This window comes from Heterodontus francisci, chromosome 20, assembly GCF_036365525.1.
Source record: "Heterodontus francisci isolate sHetFra1 chromosome 20, sHetFra1.hap1, whole genome shotgun sequence".
NCBI lineage: Eukaryota > Metazoa > Chordata > Chondrichthyes > Heterodontiformes > Heterodontidae > Heterodontus > Heterodontus francisci.
The window spans coordinates 11,740,469-11,756,493 of NC_090390.1; the positions used below are offsets into that span (position 1 = coordinate 11,740,469).

At 55.7% G+C, this 16,025-nt stretch overlaps 1 protein-coding gene across 1 annotated transcript in view; it reads right to left on the reverse strand.

Annotated features, from left to right (window-relative positions):
• Window positions 1-16,025, reverse strand: part of rufy2 (RUN and FYVE domain containing 2) — a 347,850-nt gene that overhangs the window by 227,522 nt on the left and 104,303 nt on the right. The window lies entirely within an intron of this gene.

Below are 16,025 nucleotides of genomic sequence, written 5' to 3' on the forward strand. Positions count from 1 at the left end.
AGAGAGAGGGAGAGCGACAGGATTCGAGAGAGAGAGGGAGAGCGACAGGATTCGAGAGAGAGAGGGAGAGCGACAGGATTCGAGAGAGAGAGGGAGAGCGACAGGATTCGAGAGAGAGAGGGAGAGCGACAGGATTCGAGAGAGAGAGGGAGAGCGACAGGATTCGAGAGAGAGAGGGAGAGCGACAGGATTCGAGAGAGAGAGGGAGAGCGACAGGATTCGAGAGAGAGAGGGAGAGCGACAGGATTCGAGAGAGAGAGGGAGAGCGACAGGATTCGAGAGAGAGAGGGAGAGCGACAGGATTCGAGAGAGAGAGGGAGAGCGACAGGATTCGAGAGAGAGAGGGAGAGCGACAGGATTCGAGAGAGAGAGGGAGAGCGACAGGATTCGAGAGAGGGAGGGAGAGCGACAGGATTCGAGAGAGGGAGAGCGACAGGATTCGAGAGAGAGATGGAGAGCGACATCATTCGAGAGAGAGGGAGAGCAACAGGATTCGAGACAGAGAGAGCGACATCATTCGAGAGAGAGAGAGAGAGCGACAGGATTCGAGAGAGAGAGGGAGAGCGACAGGATTCGAGAGAGAGAGGGAGAGCGACAGGATTCGAGAGAGAGAGGGAGAGCGACAGGATTCGAGAGAGAGAGGGAGAGCGACAGGATTCGAGAGAGAGAGGGAGAGCGACAGGATTCGAGAGAGAGAGGGAGAGCGACAGGATTCGAGAGAGAGAGGGAGAGCGACAGGATTCGAGAGAGAGAGGGAGAGCGACAGGATTCGAGAGAGAGAGGGAGAGCGACAGGATTCGAGAGAGAGAGGGAGAGCGACAGGATTCGAGAGAGAGAGGGAGAGCGACAGGATTCGAGAGAGAGAGGGAGAGCGACAGGATTCGAGAGAGAGAGGGAGAGCGACAGGATTCGAGAGAGAGAGGGAGAGCGACAGGATTCGAGAGAGAGAGGGAGAGCGACAGGATTCGAGAGAGAGAGGGAGAGCGACAGGATTCGAGAGAGAGAGGGAGAGCGACAGGATTCGAGAGAGAGAGGGAGAGCGACAGGATTCGAGAGAGAGAGGGAGAGCGACAGGATTCGAGAGAGAGAGGGAGAGCGACAGGATTCGAGAGAGAGAGGGAGAGCGACAGGATTCGAGAGAGAGAGGGAGAGCGACAGGATTCGAGAGAGAGGGAGAGCGACAGGATTCGAGAGAGAGGGAGAGCGACAGGATTCGAGAGAGAGGGAGAGCGACAGGATTCGAGAGAGAGAGGGAGAGCGACAGGATTCGAGAGAGAGAGGGAGAGCGAAAGGATTCGAGAGAGAGAGGGAGAGCGACAGGATTCGAGAGAGAGAGGGAGAGCGACAGGATTCGAGAGAGGCAGGGAGAGCGACAGGATTCGAGAGGGAGGGAGAGCGACAGGATTCGAGAGGGAGGGAGAGCGACAGGATTCGAGAGAGGGAGAGCGACAGGATTCGAGAGAGAGATGGAGAGCGACATCATTCGAGAGAGAGGGAGAGCAACAGGATTCGAGACAGAGAGAGCGACATCATTCGAGAGAGAGAGAGAGCGACAGGATTCGAGAGAGAGCGGGAGAGCGACATGATTCAATAGGGAGAGCGATAGGCGACAGGATTCGATGGAGTGCGGGCGAGCGACAGCATTCGATAGAGAGAGAGAGAGAGAGGTAGAGAGTGGGGACAGGATTCAATAGAGAGAGAGAGGTAGAGAGGGGGGACAGGATTCAATGGAGAGAGAGAGAGAGGTAGAGAGGGGGGACAGGATTCAACGGAGAGAGAGAGAGAGGTAGAGAGGGGGGACAGGATTCAATGGAGAGAGAGAGAGATAGAGAGGGGGGACAGGATTCAATGGAGAGAGGGAGAGAGAGAGAGAGAGAGAGAGGTAGAGGGGGGGGGGACAGGATTCAATGGAGAGAGGTGGGGGGTGGGGGACAGGATTCAATGGAGAGAGAGTGAGAGAGAGAGAGGTAGAGGGGGGACAGGATTCAATGGAGAGAGAGAGAGAGAGGTAGAGAGGGGGGACAGGATTCAATGGAGCGAGGGAGAGAGAGAGAGAGAGGTAGAGGGGGGGGACAGGATTCAATGGAGAGAGAGAGGGAGTGAAAAAGGGAGGGAGAGAGAGAGAGTGGGAGCGCACAGGTTTCAATGCAGAGGGGGAAAGCGACAGAATTCGATGGAGAGTGAGACAGCATTCGATGGAAAGAGGGAAAGTGACAGGATTCGTTGGAGAGAGGCATAGCGGCAGGAATAGATAGAGGGAGAGCGACAGGTTCGAGGGAGAACGACAGGATTCGAGAGAGAGAGAGGGAGAGCGACAGGATTCGAGAGAGAGAGAGGGAGAGCGACAGGATTCGAGAGAGAGAGAGGGAGAGCGACAGGATTCGAGAGAGAGAGAGGGAGAGCGACAGGATTCGAGAGAGAGAGAGGGAGAGCGAAAGGATTCGAGAGAGATAGAGGGAGAGCGACAGGATTCGAGAGAGATAGAGGGAGAGCGACAGGATTCGAGAGAGAGAGAGGGAGAGCGACAGGATTCGAGAGAGAGAGAGGGAGAGCGACAGGATTCGAGAGAGAGGGAGAGCGACAGGATTCGAGAGAGAGAGAGGGAGAGCGACAGGATTCGAGAGAGAGAGAGGGAGAGCGACAGGATTCGAGAGAGAGAGAGGGAGAGCGACAGGATTCGAGAGAGAGAGAGGGAGAGCGACAGGATTCGAGAGAGAGAGAGGGAGAGCGACAGGATTCGAGAGAGAGAGAGGGAGAGCGACAGGATTCGAGAGAGAGAGAGGGAGAGCGACAGGATTCGAGAGAGAGAGAGGGAGAGCGACAGGATTCGAGAGAGAGAGAGGGAGAGCGAAAGGATTCGAGAGAGAGAGGGAGAGCGACAGGATTCGAGAGAGAGAGAGGGAGAGCGACAGGATTCGAGAGAGAGAGAGGGAGAGCGACAGGATTCGAGAGAGAGGGAGAGCGACAGGATTCGAGAGAGAGAGAGGGAGAGCGACAGGATTCGAGAGAGAGAGAGGGAGAGCGACAGGATTCGAGAGAGAGAGAGGGAGAGCGACAGGATTCGAGAGAGAGAGGGAGAGCGACAGGATTCGAGAGAGAGAGGGAGAGCGACAGGATTCGAGAGAGGGAGGGAGAGCGACAGGATTCGAGAGAGGGAGGGAGAGCGACAGGATTCGAGAGAGGGAGGGAGAGCGACAGGATTCGAGAGAGGGAGGGAGAGCGACAGGATTCGAGAGAGGGAGGGAGAGCGACAGGATTCGAGAGAGGGAGGGAGAGCGACAGGATTCGAGAGAGAGAGGGAGAGCGACAGGATTCGAGAGAGAGAGGGAGAGCGACAGGATTCGAGAGAGGGAGAGCGACAGGATTCGAGAGAGGGAGGGAGAGCGACAGGATTCGAGAGAGAGAGGGAGAGCGACAGGATTCGAGAGAGAGAGGGAGAGCGACAGGATTCGAAAGAGAGAGGGAGAGCGACATCATTCGAGAGAGAGAGGGCGACAGGATTCGAGAGAGAGAGAGCGACAGGATTCGAGAGAGGGAGAGCGACAGGATTCGAGACAGAGAGAGCGACAGGATTCGAGACAGAGAGAGCGACATCATTCGAGAGAGAGAGAGAGCGACAGGATTCGAGGGAGAGCGGGAGAGCGACAGGATTCAATCGAGAGAGGAATAGTGGCAGGAATCAATGGAGAGCGGCAGGAATCGATGGAGAGAGGGAGAGCGACATGATTCAATCGGGAGAGGGGACAGGATTCGATGGAGTGCGGGCGAGCGACAGCATTCGATAGAGAGAGAGAAAGAGAGAGAGGTAGAGAGTGGGGACAGGATTCAATAGAGAGAGAGAGAAAGAGAGGTAGAGAGGGGGGACAGGATTCAATGGAGAGAGAGAGAGAGAGGTAGAGAGGGGGGACAGGATTCAATGGAGAGAGAGCGAGAGAGAGAGCGAGGTAGAGAGGGGGGACAGGATTCAATGGAGAGAGAGAGAGAGATAGAGAGGGGGGACAGGATTCAATGGAGAGAGGGAGAGAGGTAGAGGGGGGGGGACAGGATTCAATGGAGAGAGGTGGGGGGGGGGGACAGGATTCAATGGAGAGAGAGTGAGAGAGAGTGAGGTAGAGAGGGGGGACAGGATTCAATAAAGAGAGAGAGAGAGAGGTAGAGGGGGGACAGGATTCAATGGAGAGAGAGAGAGAGAGGTAGAGAGGGGGGACAGGATTCAATGGAGAGAGAGAGAGAGATAGAGAGGGGGGACAGGATTCAATGGAGAGAGGGAGAGAGGTAGAGGGGGGGGACAGGATTCAATGGAGAGAGGTGGGGGGGGGGGACAGGATTCAATGGAGAGAGAGTGAGAGAGAGTGAGGTAGAGAGGGGGGACAGGATTCAATAAAGAGAGAGAGAGAGAGGTAGAGGGGGGACAGGATTCAATGGAGAGAGAGAGAGAGATAGAGAGGGGGGACAGGATTCAATGGAGAGAGGGAGAGAGGTAGAGGGGGGGGACAGGATTCAATGGAGAGAGGTGGGGGGGGGGGGACAGGATTCAATGGAGAGAGAGTGAGAGAGAGTGAGGTAGAGAGGGGGGACAGGATTCAATAAAGAGAGAGAGAGAGAGGTAGAGGGGGGACAGGATTCAATGGAGAGAGAGAGAGAGAGGTAAAGAGGGGGGACAGGATTCAATGGAGCGAGGGAGAGAGAGGTAGAGAGGGGGGACAGGATTCAATGGAGAGAGAGAGGGAGTGAAAAAGGGAGGAAGAGAGAGAGAGTGGGAGCGCACAGGTTTCAATGCAGAGGGGGAAAGCGACAGAATTCGATGGAGAGTGAGACAGCATTCGATGGAAAGAGGGAAAGTGACAGGATTCGTTGGAGAGAGGCATAGCGGCAGGAATAGATAGAGGGAGAGCGACAGGTTCGAGGGAGAGCGACAGGATTCGAGAGAGAGAGAGGGAGAGCGACAGGATTCGAGAGAGAGAGAGGGAGAGCGACAGGATTCGAGAGAGAGAGAGGGAGAGCGACAGGATTCGAGAGAGAGAGCGACAGGATTCGAGAGAAGGAGAGGGAGAGCGACAGGATTCGAGAGAGAGAGAGGGAGAGCGACAGGATTCGAGAGAGAGAGAGGGAGAGCGACAGGATTCGAGAGAGAGAGAGGGAGAGCGACAGGATTCGAGAGAGAGAGAGGGAGAGCGACAGGATTCGAGAGAGAGAGAGGGAGAGCGACAGGATTCGAGAGAGAGAGAGGGAGAGCGACAGGATTCGAGAGAGAGAGAGGGAGAGCGACAGGATTCGAGAGAGAGAGAGGGAGAGCGACAGGATTCGAGAGAGAGAGAGGGAGAGCGACAGGATTCGAGAGAGAGAGAGGGAGAGCGACAGGATTCGAGAGAGAGAGAGGGAGAGCGACAGGATTCGAGAGAGAGAGAGGGAGAGCGACAGGATTCGAGAGAGAGAGAGGGAGAGCGACAGGATTCGAGAGAGAGAGAGGGAGAGCGACAGGATTCGAGAGAGAGAGAGGGAGAGCGACAGGATTCGAGAGAGAGAGAGGGAGAGCGACAGGATTCGAGAGAGAGAGAGGGAGAGCGACAGGATTCGAGAGAGAGAGAGGGAGAGCGACAGGATTCGAGAGAGAGAGAGGGAGAGCGACAGGATTCGAGAGAGAGAGAGGGAGAGCGACAGGATTCGAGAGAGAGAGAGGGAGAGCGACAGGATTCGAGAGAGAGAGAGGGAGAGCGACAGGATTCGAGAGAGAGAGAGGGAGAGCGACAGGATTCGAGAGAGAGAGAGGGAGAGCGACAGGATTCGAGAGAGAGAGAGAGGGAGAGCGACAGGATTCGAGAGAGAGAGAGGGAGAGCGACAGGATTCGAGAGAGAGAGAGGGAGAGCGACAGGATTCGAGAGAGAGAGAGGGAGAGCGACAGGATTCGAGAGAGAGAGAGGGAGAGCGACAGGATTCGAGAGAGAGAGAGGGAGAGCGACAGGATTCGAGAGAGAGAGAGGGAGAGCGACAGGATTCGAGAGAGAGAGAGGGAGAGCGACAGGATTCGAGAGAGAGAGAGGGAGAGCGACAGGATTCGAGAGAGAGAGAGGGAGAGCGACAGGATTCGAGAGAGAGAGAGGGAGAGCGACAGGATTCGAGAGAGAGAGGGAGAGCGACAGGATTCGAGAGAGAGAGGGAGAGCGACAGGATTCGAGAGAGAGAGGGAGAGCGACAGGATTCGAGAGAGAGAGGGAGAGCGACAGGATTCGAGAGAGAGAGGGAGAGCGACAGGATTCGAGAGAGAGAGGGAGAGCGACAGGATTCGAGAGAGAGAGGGAGAGCGACAGGATTCGAGAGAGAGAGGGAGAGCGACAGGATTCGAGAGAGAGAGGGAGAGCGACAGGATTCGAGAGAGAGAGGGAGAGCGACAGGATTCGAGAGAGAGAGGGAGAGCGACAGGATTCGAGAGAGAGAGGGAGAGCGACAGGATTCGAGAGAGAGAGGGAGAGCGACAGGATTCGAGAGAGGGAGAGCGACAGGATTCGAGAGAGAGAGGGAGAGCGACAGGATTCGAGAGAGGCAGGGAGAGCGACAGGATTCGAGAGGGAGGGAGAGCGACAGGATTCGAGAGGGAGGGAGAGCGACAGGATTCGAGAGGGAGGGAGAGCGACAGGATTCGAGAGGGAGGGAGAGCGACAGGATTCGAGAGGGAGGGAGAGCGACAGGATTCGAGAGAGGGAGAGCGACAGGATTCGAGAGAGAGATGGAGAGCGACATCATTCGAGAGAGAGGGAGAGCAACAGGATTCGAGACAGAGAGAGCGACATCATTCGAGAGAGAGAGAGAGCGACAGGATTCGAGAGAGAGCGGGAGAGCGACATGATTCAATAGGGAGAGCGATAGGCGACAGGATTCGATGGAGTGCGGGCGAGCGACAGCATTCGATAGAGAGAGAGAGAGAGAGAGGTAGAGAGTGGGGACAGGATTCAATAGAGAGAGAGAGGTAGAGAGGGGGGACAGGATTCAATGGAGAGAGAGAGAGAGGTAGAGAGGGGGGACAGGATTCAATGGAGAGAGAGAGAGAGGTAGAGAGGGGGGACAGGATTCAATGGAGAGAGAGAGAGAGATAGAGAGGGGGGACAGGATTCAATGGAGAGAGGGAGAGAGAGAGAGAGAGAGGTAGAGGGGGGGGGACAGGATTCAATGGAGAGAGGTGGGGGGGGGACAGGATTCAATGGAGAGAGAGTGAGAGAGAGTGAGGTAGAGAGGGGGAACAGGATTCAATAAAGAGAGAGAGAGAGGTAGAGGGGGGACAGGATTCAATGGAGAGAGAGAGAGAGGTAGAGAGGGGGGACAGGATTCAATGGAGCGAGGGAGAGAGAGGTAGAGAGGGGGGACAGGATTCAATGGAGAGAGAGAGGGAGTGAAAAAGGGAGGGAGAGAGAGAGAGTGGGAGCGCACAGGTTTCAATGCAGAGGGGGAAAGCGACAGAATTCGATGGAGAGTGAGACAGCATTCGATGGAAAGAGGGAAAGTGACAGGATTCGTTGGAGAGAGGCATAGCGGCAGGAATCGATAGAGGGAGAGCGACAGGTTCGAGGGAGAACGACAGGATTCGAGAGAGAGAGAGGGAGAGCGACAGGATTCGAGAGAGAGAGAGGGAGAGCGACAGGATTCGAGAGAGAGAGAGGGAGAGCGAAAGGATTCGAGAGAGATAGAGGGAGAGCGACAGGATTCGAGAGAGAGAGAGACAGGATTCGAGAGAGAGAGAGGGAGAGCGACAGGATTCGAGAGAGAGAGAGGGAAAGCGACAGGATTCGAGAGAGAGAGAGAGAGAGAGAGGTAGAGAGTGGGGACAGGATTCAATAGAGAGAGAGAGGTAGAGAGGGGGGACAGGATTCAATGGAGAGAGAGAGAGAGGTAGAGAGGGGGGACAGGATTCAATGGAGAGAGAGAGAGAGATAGAGAGGGGGGACAGGATTCAATGGAGAGAGGGAGAGAGAGAGAGAGGTAGAGGGGGGGGGACAGGATTCAATGGAGAGAGGTGGGGGGTGGGGGACAGGATTCAATGGAGAGAGAGTGAGAGAGAGAGAGGTAGAGGGGGGACAGGATTCAATGGAGAGAGAGAGAGAGAGGTAGAGAGGGGGGACAGGATTCAATGGAGCGAGGGAGAGAGAGAGAGAGAGGTAGAGAGGGGGGACAGGATTCAATGGAGCGAGGGAGAGAGAGAGAGAGAGGTAGAGGGGGGGGGGACAGGATTCAATGGAGAGAGAGAGGGAGTGAAAAAGGGAGGGAGAGAGAGAGAGTGGGAGCGCACAGGTTTCAATGCAGAGGGGGAAAGCGACAGAATTCGATGGAGAGTGAGACAGCATTCGATGGAAAGAGGGAAAGTGACAGGATTCGTTGGAGAGAGGCATAGCGGCAGGAATAGATAGAGGGAGAGCGACAGGTTCGAGGGAGAACGACAGGATTCGAGAGAGAGAGAGGGAGAGCGACAGGATTCGAGAGAGAGAGAGGGAGAGCGACAGGATTCGAGAGAGAGAGAGGGAGAGCGACAGGATTCGAGAGAGAGAGAGAGGGAGAGCGAAAGGATTCGAGAGAGATAGAGGGAGAGCGAAAGGATTCGAGAGAGATAGAGGGAGAGCGACAGGATTCGAGAGAGAGAGCGACAGGATTCGAGAGAGAGAGAGGGAGAGCGACAGGATTCGAGAGAGAGAGAGGGAGAGCGACAGGATTCGAGAGAGAGGGGAGAGCGACAGGATTCGAGAGAGAGAGAGGGAGAGCGACAGGATTCGAGAGAGAGAGAGGGAGAGCGACAGGATTCGAGAGAGAGAGAGAGAGAGCGACAGGATTCGAGAGAGAGAGAGGGAGAGCGACAGGATTCGAGAGAGAGAGAGGGAGAGCGACAGGATTCGAGAGAGAGAAAGGGAGAGCGACAGGATTCGAGAGAGAGAGAGGGAGAGCGACAGGATTCGAGAGAGAGAGAGGGAGAGCGACAGGATTCGAGAGAGAGAGGGAGAGCGACAGGATTCGAGAGAGAGAGGGAGAGCGACAGGATTCGAGAGAGAGAGGGAGAGCGACAGGATTCGAGAGAGGGAGGGAGAGCGACAGGATTCGAGAGAGGGAGGGAGAGCGACAGGATTCGAGAGAGAGAGGGAGAGCGACAGGATTCGAGAAAGAGAGGGAGAGCGACAGGATTCGAGAGAGAGAGGGAGAGCGACATCATTCGAGAGAGAGAGGGAGAGCGACATCATTCGAGAGAGAGAGGGCGACAGGATTCGAGAGAGAGAGAGCGACTGGATTCGAGACAGAGAGAGCGACATCATTCGAGAGAGAGAGAGAGCGACAGGATTCGAGGGAGAGCGGGAGAGCGACAGGATTCAATCGAGAGAGGAATAGTGGCAGGAATCAATGGAGAGCGGCAGGAATCGATGGAGAGAGGGAGAGCGACATGATTCAATCGGGAGAGGGGACAGGATTCGATGGAGTGCGGGCGAGCGACAGCATTCGATAGAGAGAGAGAGAGAGAGGTAGAGAGTGGGGACAGGATTCAATAGAGAGAGAGAGAAAGAGAGGTAGAGAGGGGGGGACAGGATTCAATGGAGAGAGAGAGAGAGAGGTAGAGAGGGGGGACAGGATTCAATGGAGAGAGAGCGAGAGAGAGAGCGAGGTAGAGAGGGGGGACAGGATTCAATGGAGAGAGAGAGAGAGATAGAGAGGGGGGACAGGATTCAATGGAGAGAGGGAGAGAGGTAGAGGGGGGGGGACAGGATTCAATGGAGAGAGGTGGGGGGGGGGACAGGATTCAATGGAGAGAGAGTGAGAGAGAGTGAGGTAGAGAGGGGGGACAGGATTCAATAAAGAGAGAGAGAGAGAGGTAGAGGGGGGACAGGATTCAATGGAGAGAGAGAGAGAGAGGTGGAGAGGGGGGACAGGATTCAATGGAGAGAGAGAGAGAGATAGAGAGGGGGGACAGGATTCAATGGAGAGAGGGAGAGAGGTAGAGGGGGGGGACAGGATTCAATGGAGAGAGGTGGGGGGGGGGGACAGGATTCAATGGAGAGAGAGTGAGAGAGAGTGAGGTAGAGAGGGGGGACAGGATTCAATAAAGAGAGAGAGAGAGAGGTAGAGGGGGGACAGGATTCAATGGAGAGAGAGAGAGAGGTAGAGAGGGGGGACAGGATTCAATGGAGCGAGGGAGAGAGAGGTAGAGAGGGGGGACAGGATTCAATGGAGAGAGAGAGGGAGTGAAAAAGGGAGGGAGAGAGAGAGAGTGGGAGCGCACAGGTTTCAATGCAGAGGGGGAAAGCGACAGAATTCGATGGAGAGTGAGACAGCATTCGATGGAAAGAGGGAAAGTGACAGGATTCGTTGGAGAGAGGCATAGCGGCAGGAATCGATAGAGGGAGAGCGACAGGTTCGAGGGAGAGCGACAGGATTCGAGAGAGAGAGAGGGAGAGCGACAGGATTCGAGAGAGAGAGAGGGAGAGCGACAGGATTCGAGAGAGAGAGAGGGAGAGCGACAGGATTCGAGAGAGAGAGAGGGAGAGCGACAGGATTCGAGAGAGAGAGAGACAGGATTCGAGAGAAGGAGAGGGAGAGCGACAGGATTCGAGAGAGAGAGAGGGAGAGCGACAGGATTCGAGAGAGAGAGAGGGAGAGCGACAGGCTTCGAGAGAGAGAGAGGGAGAGCGACAGGATTCGAGAGAGAGAGAGGGAGAGCGACAGGATTCGAGAGAGAGAGAGGGAGAGCGACAGGATTCGAGAGAGAGAGAGGGAGAGCGACAGGATTCGAGAGAGAGAGAGGGAGAGCGACAGGATTCGAGAGAGAGAGAGGGAGAGCGACAGGATTCGAGAGAGAGAGAGGGAGAGCGACAGGATTCGAGAGAGAGAGAGGGATAGCGACAGGATTCGAGAGAGAGAGAGGGAGAGCGACAGGATTCGAGAGAGAGAGAGGGAGAGCGACAGGATTCGAGAGAGAGAGAGGGAGAGCGACAGGATTCGAGAGAGAGAGAGGGAGAGCGACAGGATTCGAGAGAGAGAGAGGGAGAGCGACAGGATTCGAGAGAGAGAGAGGGAGAGCGACAGGATTCGAGAGAGAGAGAGGGAGAGCGACAGGATTCGAGAGAGAGAGAGGGAGAGCGACAGGATTCGAGAGAGAGAGAGGGAGAGCGACAGGATTCGAGAGAGAGAGAGGGAGAGCGACAGGATTCGAGAGAGAGGGAGAGCGACAGGATTCGAGAGAGAGAGGGAGAGCGACAGGATTCGAGAGAGAGAGGGAGAGCGACAGGATTCGAGAGAGAGAGGGAGAGCGACAGGATTCGAGAGAGAGAGGGAGAGCGACAGGATTCGAGAGAGAGAGGGAGAGCGACAGGATTCGAGAGAGAGAGGGAGAGCGACAGGATTCGAGAGAGAGAGGGAGAGCGACAGGATTCGAGAGAGAGAGGGAGAGCGACAGGATTCGAGAGAGAGAGGGAGAGCGACAGGATTCGAGAGAGAGAGGGAGAGCGACAGGATTCGAGAGAGAGAGGGAGAGCGACAGGATTCGAGAGAGGGAGAGCGACAGGATTCGAGAGAGGGAGGGAGAGCGACAGGATTCGAGAGAGAGGGAGAGCGACAGGATTCGAGAGAGAGAGGGAGAGCGACAGGATTCGAGAGAGAGAGGGAGAGCGACAGGATTCGAGAGAGAGAGGGAGAGCGACATCATTCGAGAGAGAGAGGGAGAGCGACATCATTCGAGAGAGAGAGAGCGACAGGATTCGAGAGAGGGAGAGCGACAGGATTCGAGACAGGGAGAGCGACATCATTCGAGAGAGAGAGAGAGAGCGACAGGATTCGAGAGAGAGCGGGAGAGCGACAGGATTCAATCGAGAGAGGAATAGTGGCAGGAATCAATGGAGAGCGGCAGGAATCGATGGAGAGAGGGAGAGCGACATGATTCAATCGGGAGAGGGATAGGCGACAGGATTCGATGGAGTGCGGGCGAGCGACAGCATTCGATAGAGAGAGAGAGAGAGAGAGGTAGAGAGTGGGGACAGGATTCAATGGAGAGAGAGAGAGAGGTAAAGAGGGGGGACAGGGTTCAATGGAGAGAGAGGTAGAGAGGGGGGACAGGATTCAATGGAGAGAGAGCGAGAGAGAGAGCGAGGTAGAGAGGGGGGACAGGATTCAATGGAGAGAGAGAGAGAGGTAGAGAGGGGGGACAGGATTCAATGGAGAGAGAGAGAGAGATAGAGAGGGGGGAGAGGATTCAATGGAGAGAGGGAAAGAGGTAGAGGGGGGGGACAGGATTCAATGGAGAGAGGTGGGGGGCGGGGACAGGATTCAATGGAGAGAGAGTGAGGTAGAGAGGGGGGACAGGATTCAATGGAGAGAGGTGGGGTCGGGGACAGGATTCAATGGAGAGAGAGTGAGGTAGAGAGGGGGGACAGGATTCAATAAAGAGAGAGAGAGAGAGGTAGAGAGGGGGGACAGGATTCAATAAAGAGAGAGAGAGAGGTACAGGGGGGACAGGATTCAATGGAGAGAGAGTGAGGTAGAGAGGGGGGACAGGATTCAATAAAGAGAGAGAGAGTGAGGTAGAGAGGGGGGACAGGATTCAATAAAGAGAGAGAGAGTGAGGTAGAGAGGGGGGACAGGATTCAATGGAGAGAGAGAGCGACAGGATTCGAGGGAGAGCGACAGGATTCGAGGGAGAGCGACAGGATTCGAGGGAGAACGACAGGATTCGAGGGAGAACGACAGGATTCGAGGGAGAACGACAGGATTCGAGGGAGAACGACAGGATTCGAGGGAGAACGACAGGATTCGAGGGAGAACGACAGGATTCGAGGGAGAACGACAGGATTCGAGGGAGAACGACAGGATTCGAGGGAGAACGACAGGATTCGAGGGAGAACGACAGGATTCGAGGGAGAACGACAGGATTCGAGGGAGAACGACAGGATTCGAGGGAGAACGACAGGATTCGAGGGAGAACGACAGGATTCGAGGGAGAACGACAGGATTCGAGGGAGAACGACAGGATTCGAGGGAGAACGACAGAATTCGAGGGAGAACGACAGGATTCGAGGGAGAACGACAGGATTCGAGGGAGAACGACAGGATTCGAGGGAGAACGACAGGATTCGAGGGAGAACGACAGGATTCGAGGGAGAACGACAGGATTCGAGAGAGAGAGGGAGAGCGACAGGATTCGAGAGAGAGAGGGAGAGCGACAGGATTCGAGAGAGAGAGAGGGAGAGCGACAGGATTCGAGAGAGAGAGAGGGAGAGCGACAGGATTCGAGAGAGAGAGAGGGAGAGCGACAGGATTCGAGAGAGAGAGAGGGAGAGCGACAGGATTCGAGAGAGAGAGAGGGAGAGCGACAGGATTCGAGAGAGAGAGAGGGAGAGCGACAGGATTCGAGAGAGAGAGAGGGAGAGCGACAGGATTCGAGAGAGAGAGAGGGAGAGCGACAGGATTCGAGAGAGAGAGAGGGAGAGCGACAGGATTCGAGAGAGAGAGAGGGAGAGCGACAGGATTCGAGAGAGAGAGGGAGAGCGACAGGATTCGAGAGAGAGAGGGAGAGCGACAGGATTCGAGAGAGGGAGAGCGACAGGATTCGAGAGAGGGAGAGCGACAGGATTCGAGAGAGGGAGAGCGACAGGATTCGAGAGAGGGAGAGCGACAGGATTCGAGAGAGAGAGAGGGAGAGCGACAGGATTCGAGAGAGAGAGAGGGAGAGCGACAGGATTCGAGAGAGAGAGAGGGAGAGCGACAGGATTCGAGAGAGAGAGAGGGAGAGCGACAGGATTCGAGAGAGACAGAGGGAGAGCGACAGGATTCGAGAGAGAGGGAGAGCGACAGGATTCGAGAGAGAGGGAGAGCGACAGGATTCGAGAGAGAGTGAGAGAGCGACAGGATTCGAGAGAGAGAGAGAGAGCGACAGGATTCAAGAGAGAGACGGAGAGCGACAGGATTCGAGAGAGAGAGAGAGAGCGACAGGATTCGAGAGAGAGAGAGCGACAGGATTCGAGAGAGAGAGAGCGACAGGATTCGAGAGACAGAGGGAGAGCGACAGGATTCAATCGAGAGAGGGAAAGTGACAGGATTCATTGGCGAGAGGAATAGTGGCAGGAATCAATGGAGAGCAGCAGGAATCGATGGAGAGAGGGAGAGCAACATGATTCAATAGGGAGAGGGAGAGGCGACAGGATTCGATGGAGTGCGGGCGAGTGACAGCATTCGATAGAGAGAGAGAGAGAGAGAGAGAGAGAGAGAGAGAGTGGGCGGTACAGGATTCGATGTCGAGAGGGCGGTACAGGATTCGATGGTGAGAGAGAGGGGATGTGACAGGATCTGGTTGATAAAAAGATGGCAGGATTCGATGGGGAGAGAGAGAGAGGGGGAGGCAGGGTTAGATGGAGAGAGAGAGACAGAGAGAGGGAGAGAGAGAGAGGTGGGGGGGACAGGATTCAATGGAGAGAGAGAGAGAGAGGGAGCGGGGACAGGATTCAATGGAGAGAGAAAGAGAGAGGTAGAGAGGGGGGACAGGATTCAATGGAGAGAGAGAGAGAGAGGTGAAGAGGGTGGACAGGATTCAATGGAGAGAGGGAGAGAGGTAGAGAGGGGGGACAGGATTCAACGGAGAGAGGTAGAGAGGGGGACAGGATTCAACGGAGAGAGAGAGAGAGAGAGAGAGGGGTAAAGAGGGGGGACAGGATTCAATGGAGAGAGAGAGGGAGTGAAAAAGGGAGAGAGAGAGAGAGAGAGTGGGAGCGCACAGGTTTCAATGCAGAGGGGGAAAGCGACAGAATACGATGGACAGTGAGAAAGCATTCGATGGAAAGAGGGAAAGTGACAGGATTCGTTGGAGAGAGGGAAAGTGACAGGATTCGTTGGAGAGAGGCATATCGGCAGGAATCAATGGAGAGGGGGAGCGCGACAGGATTCGAGAGAGGGAGAGCGACAGGATTCGAGAGAGAGTGACAGGATTCAATCGAGAGAGGGAAAGTGACAGGATTCATTGGCGAGAGGAATAGTGGCAGGAATCAATGGAGAGCAGCAGGAATCGATGGATAGAGGGAGAGCGACATGATTCAATAGGGAGAGGGATAGGCGACAGGATTCGATGGAGTGCGGGCGAGCGACAGCATTCGATAGAGAGAGAGAGAGAGAAAAAGAGAGAGAGAGAGAGAGAGAGAGAGAGAGAGAGAGAGAGAGAGAGAGAGAGAGAGAGAGAGAGAGAGAGAGAGTGAGAGTGAGAGTGAGTGGGCGGTACAGGATCCGATGGCGAGAGGGCGGTACAGGATTCGATGGCGAGTGGGCGGTACAGGATTCGATGCGAGAGGGCGGTACAGGATCCGATGGCGAGTGGGCGGTACAGGATCCGATGGCGAGAGGGCGGTACAGGATTCGATGGCGAGTGGGCGGTACAGGATTCGATGCGAGTGGGCGGTACAGGATCCGATGGCGAGTGGGCGGTACAGGATCCGATGGCGAGAGGGCGGTACAGGATCCGATGGCGAGAGGGCGGTACAGGATCCGATGGCGAGAGGGCGGTACAGGATCCGATGGCGAGAGGGCGGTACAGGATCCGATGGCGAGAGGGCGGTACAGGATCCGATGGCGAGAGGGCGGTACAGGATCCGATGGCGAGAGGGCGGTACAGGATCCGATGGCGAGAGGGCGGTACAGGATCCGATGGCGAGAGGGCGGTACAGGATCCGATGGCGAGAGGGTGGCACAGGATCCGATGGCGAGAGGGCGGCACAGGCTTCGATGGCGGTACAGGATTCGATGGCGAGAGGGCGGTACAGGATTCGATGGCCAGAGGGCGGTACAGGATTCGATGGGGAGAGAGAGAGGGGGTGAGACAAGATTTGATGGAGAAAAAGATGGCAGGATTTGATGGAGATAGAGAGAGAGAGAGCGAGGAGGGGACAGGATACGATGGACAGAGGGAGGGGGGCAGGATTTGAAGCAGGCAGAGTGGGGGGGGGCAGGATTCAATGGAGAGAGGGGGACAGGATTCAATGGAGAAAGAGATGACGGGATTCGATGGGAGAGAGAGAGAGGGGGA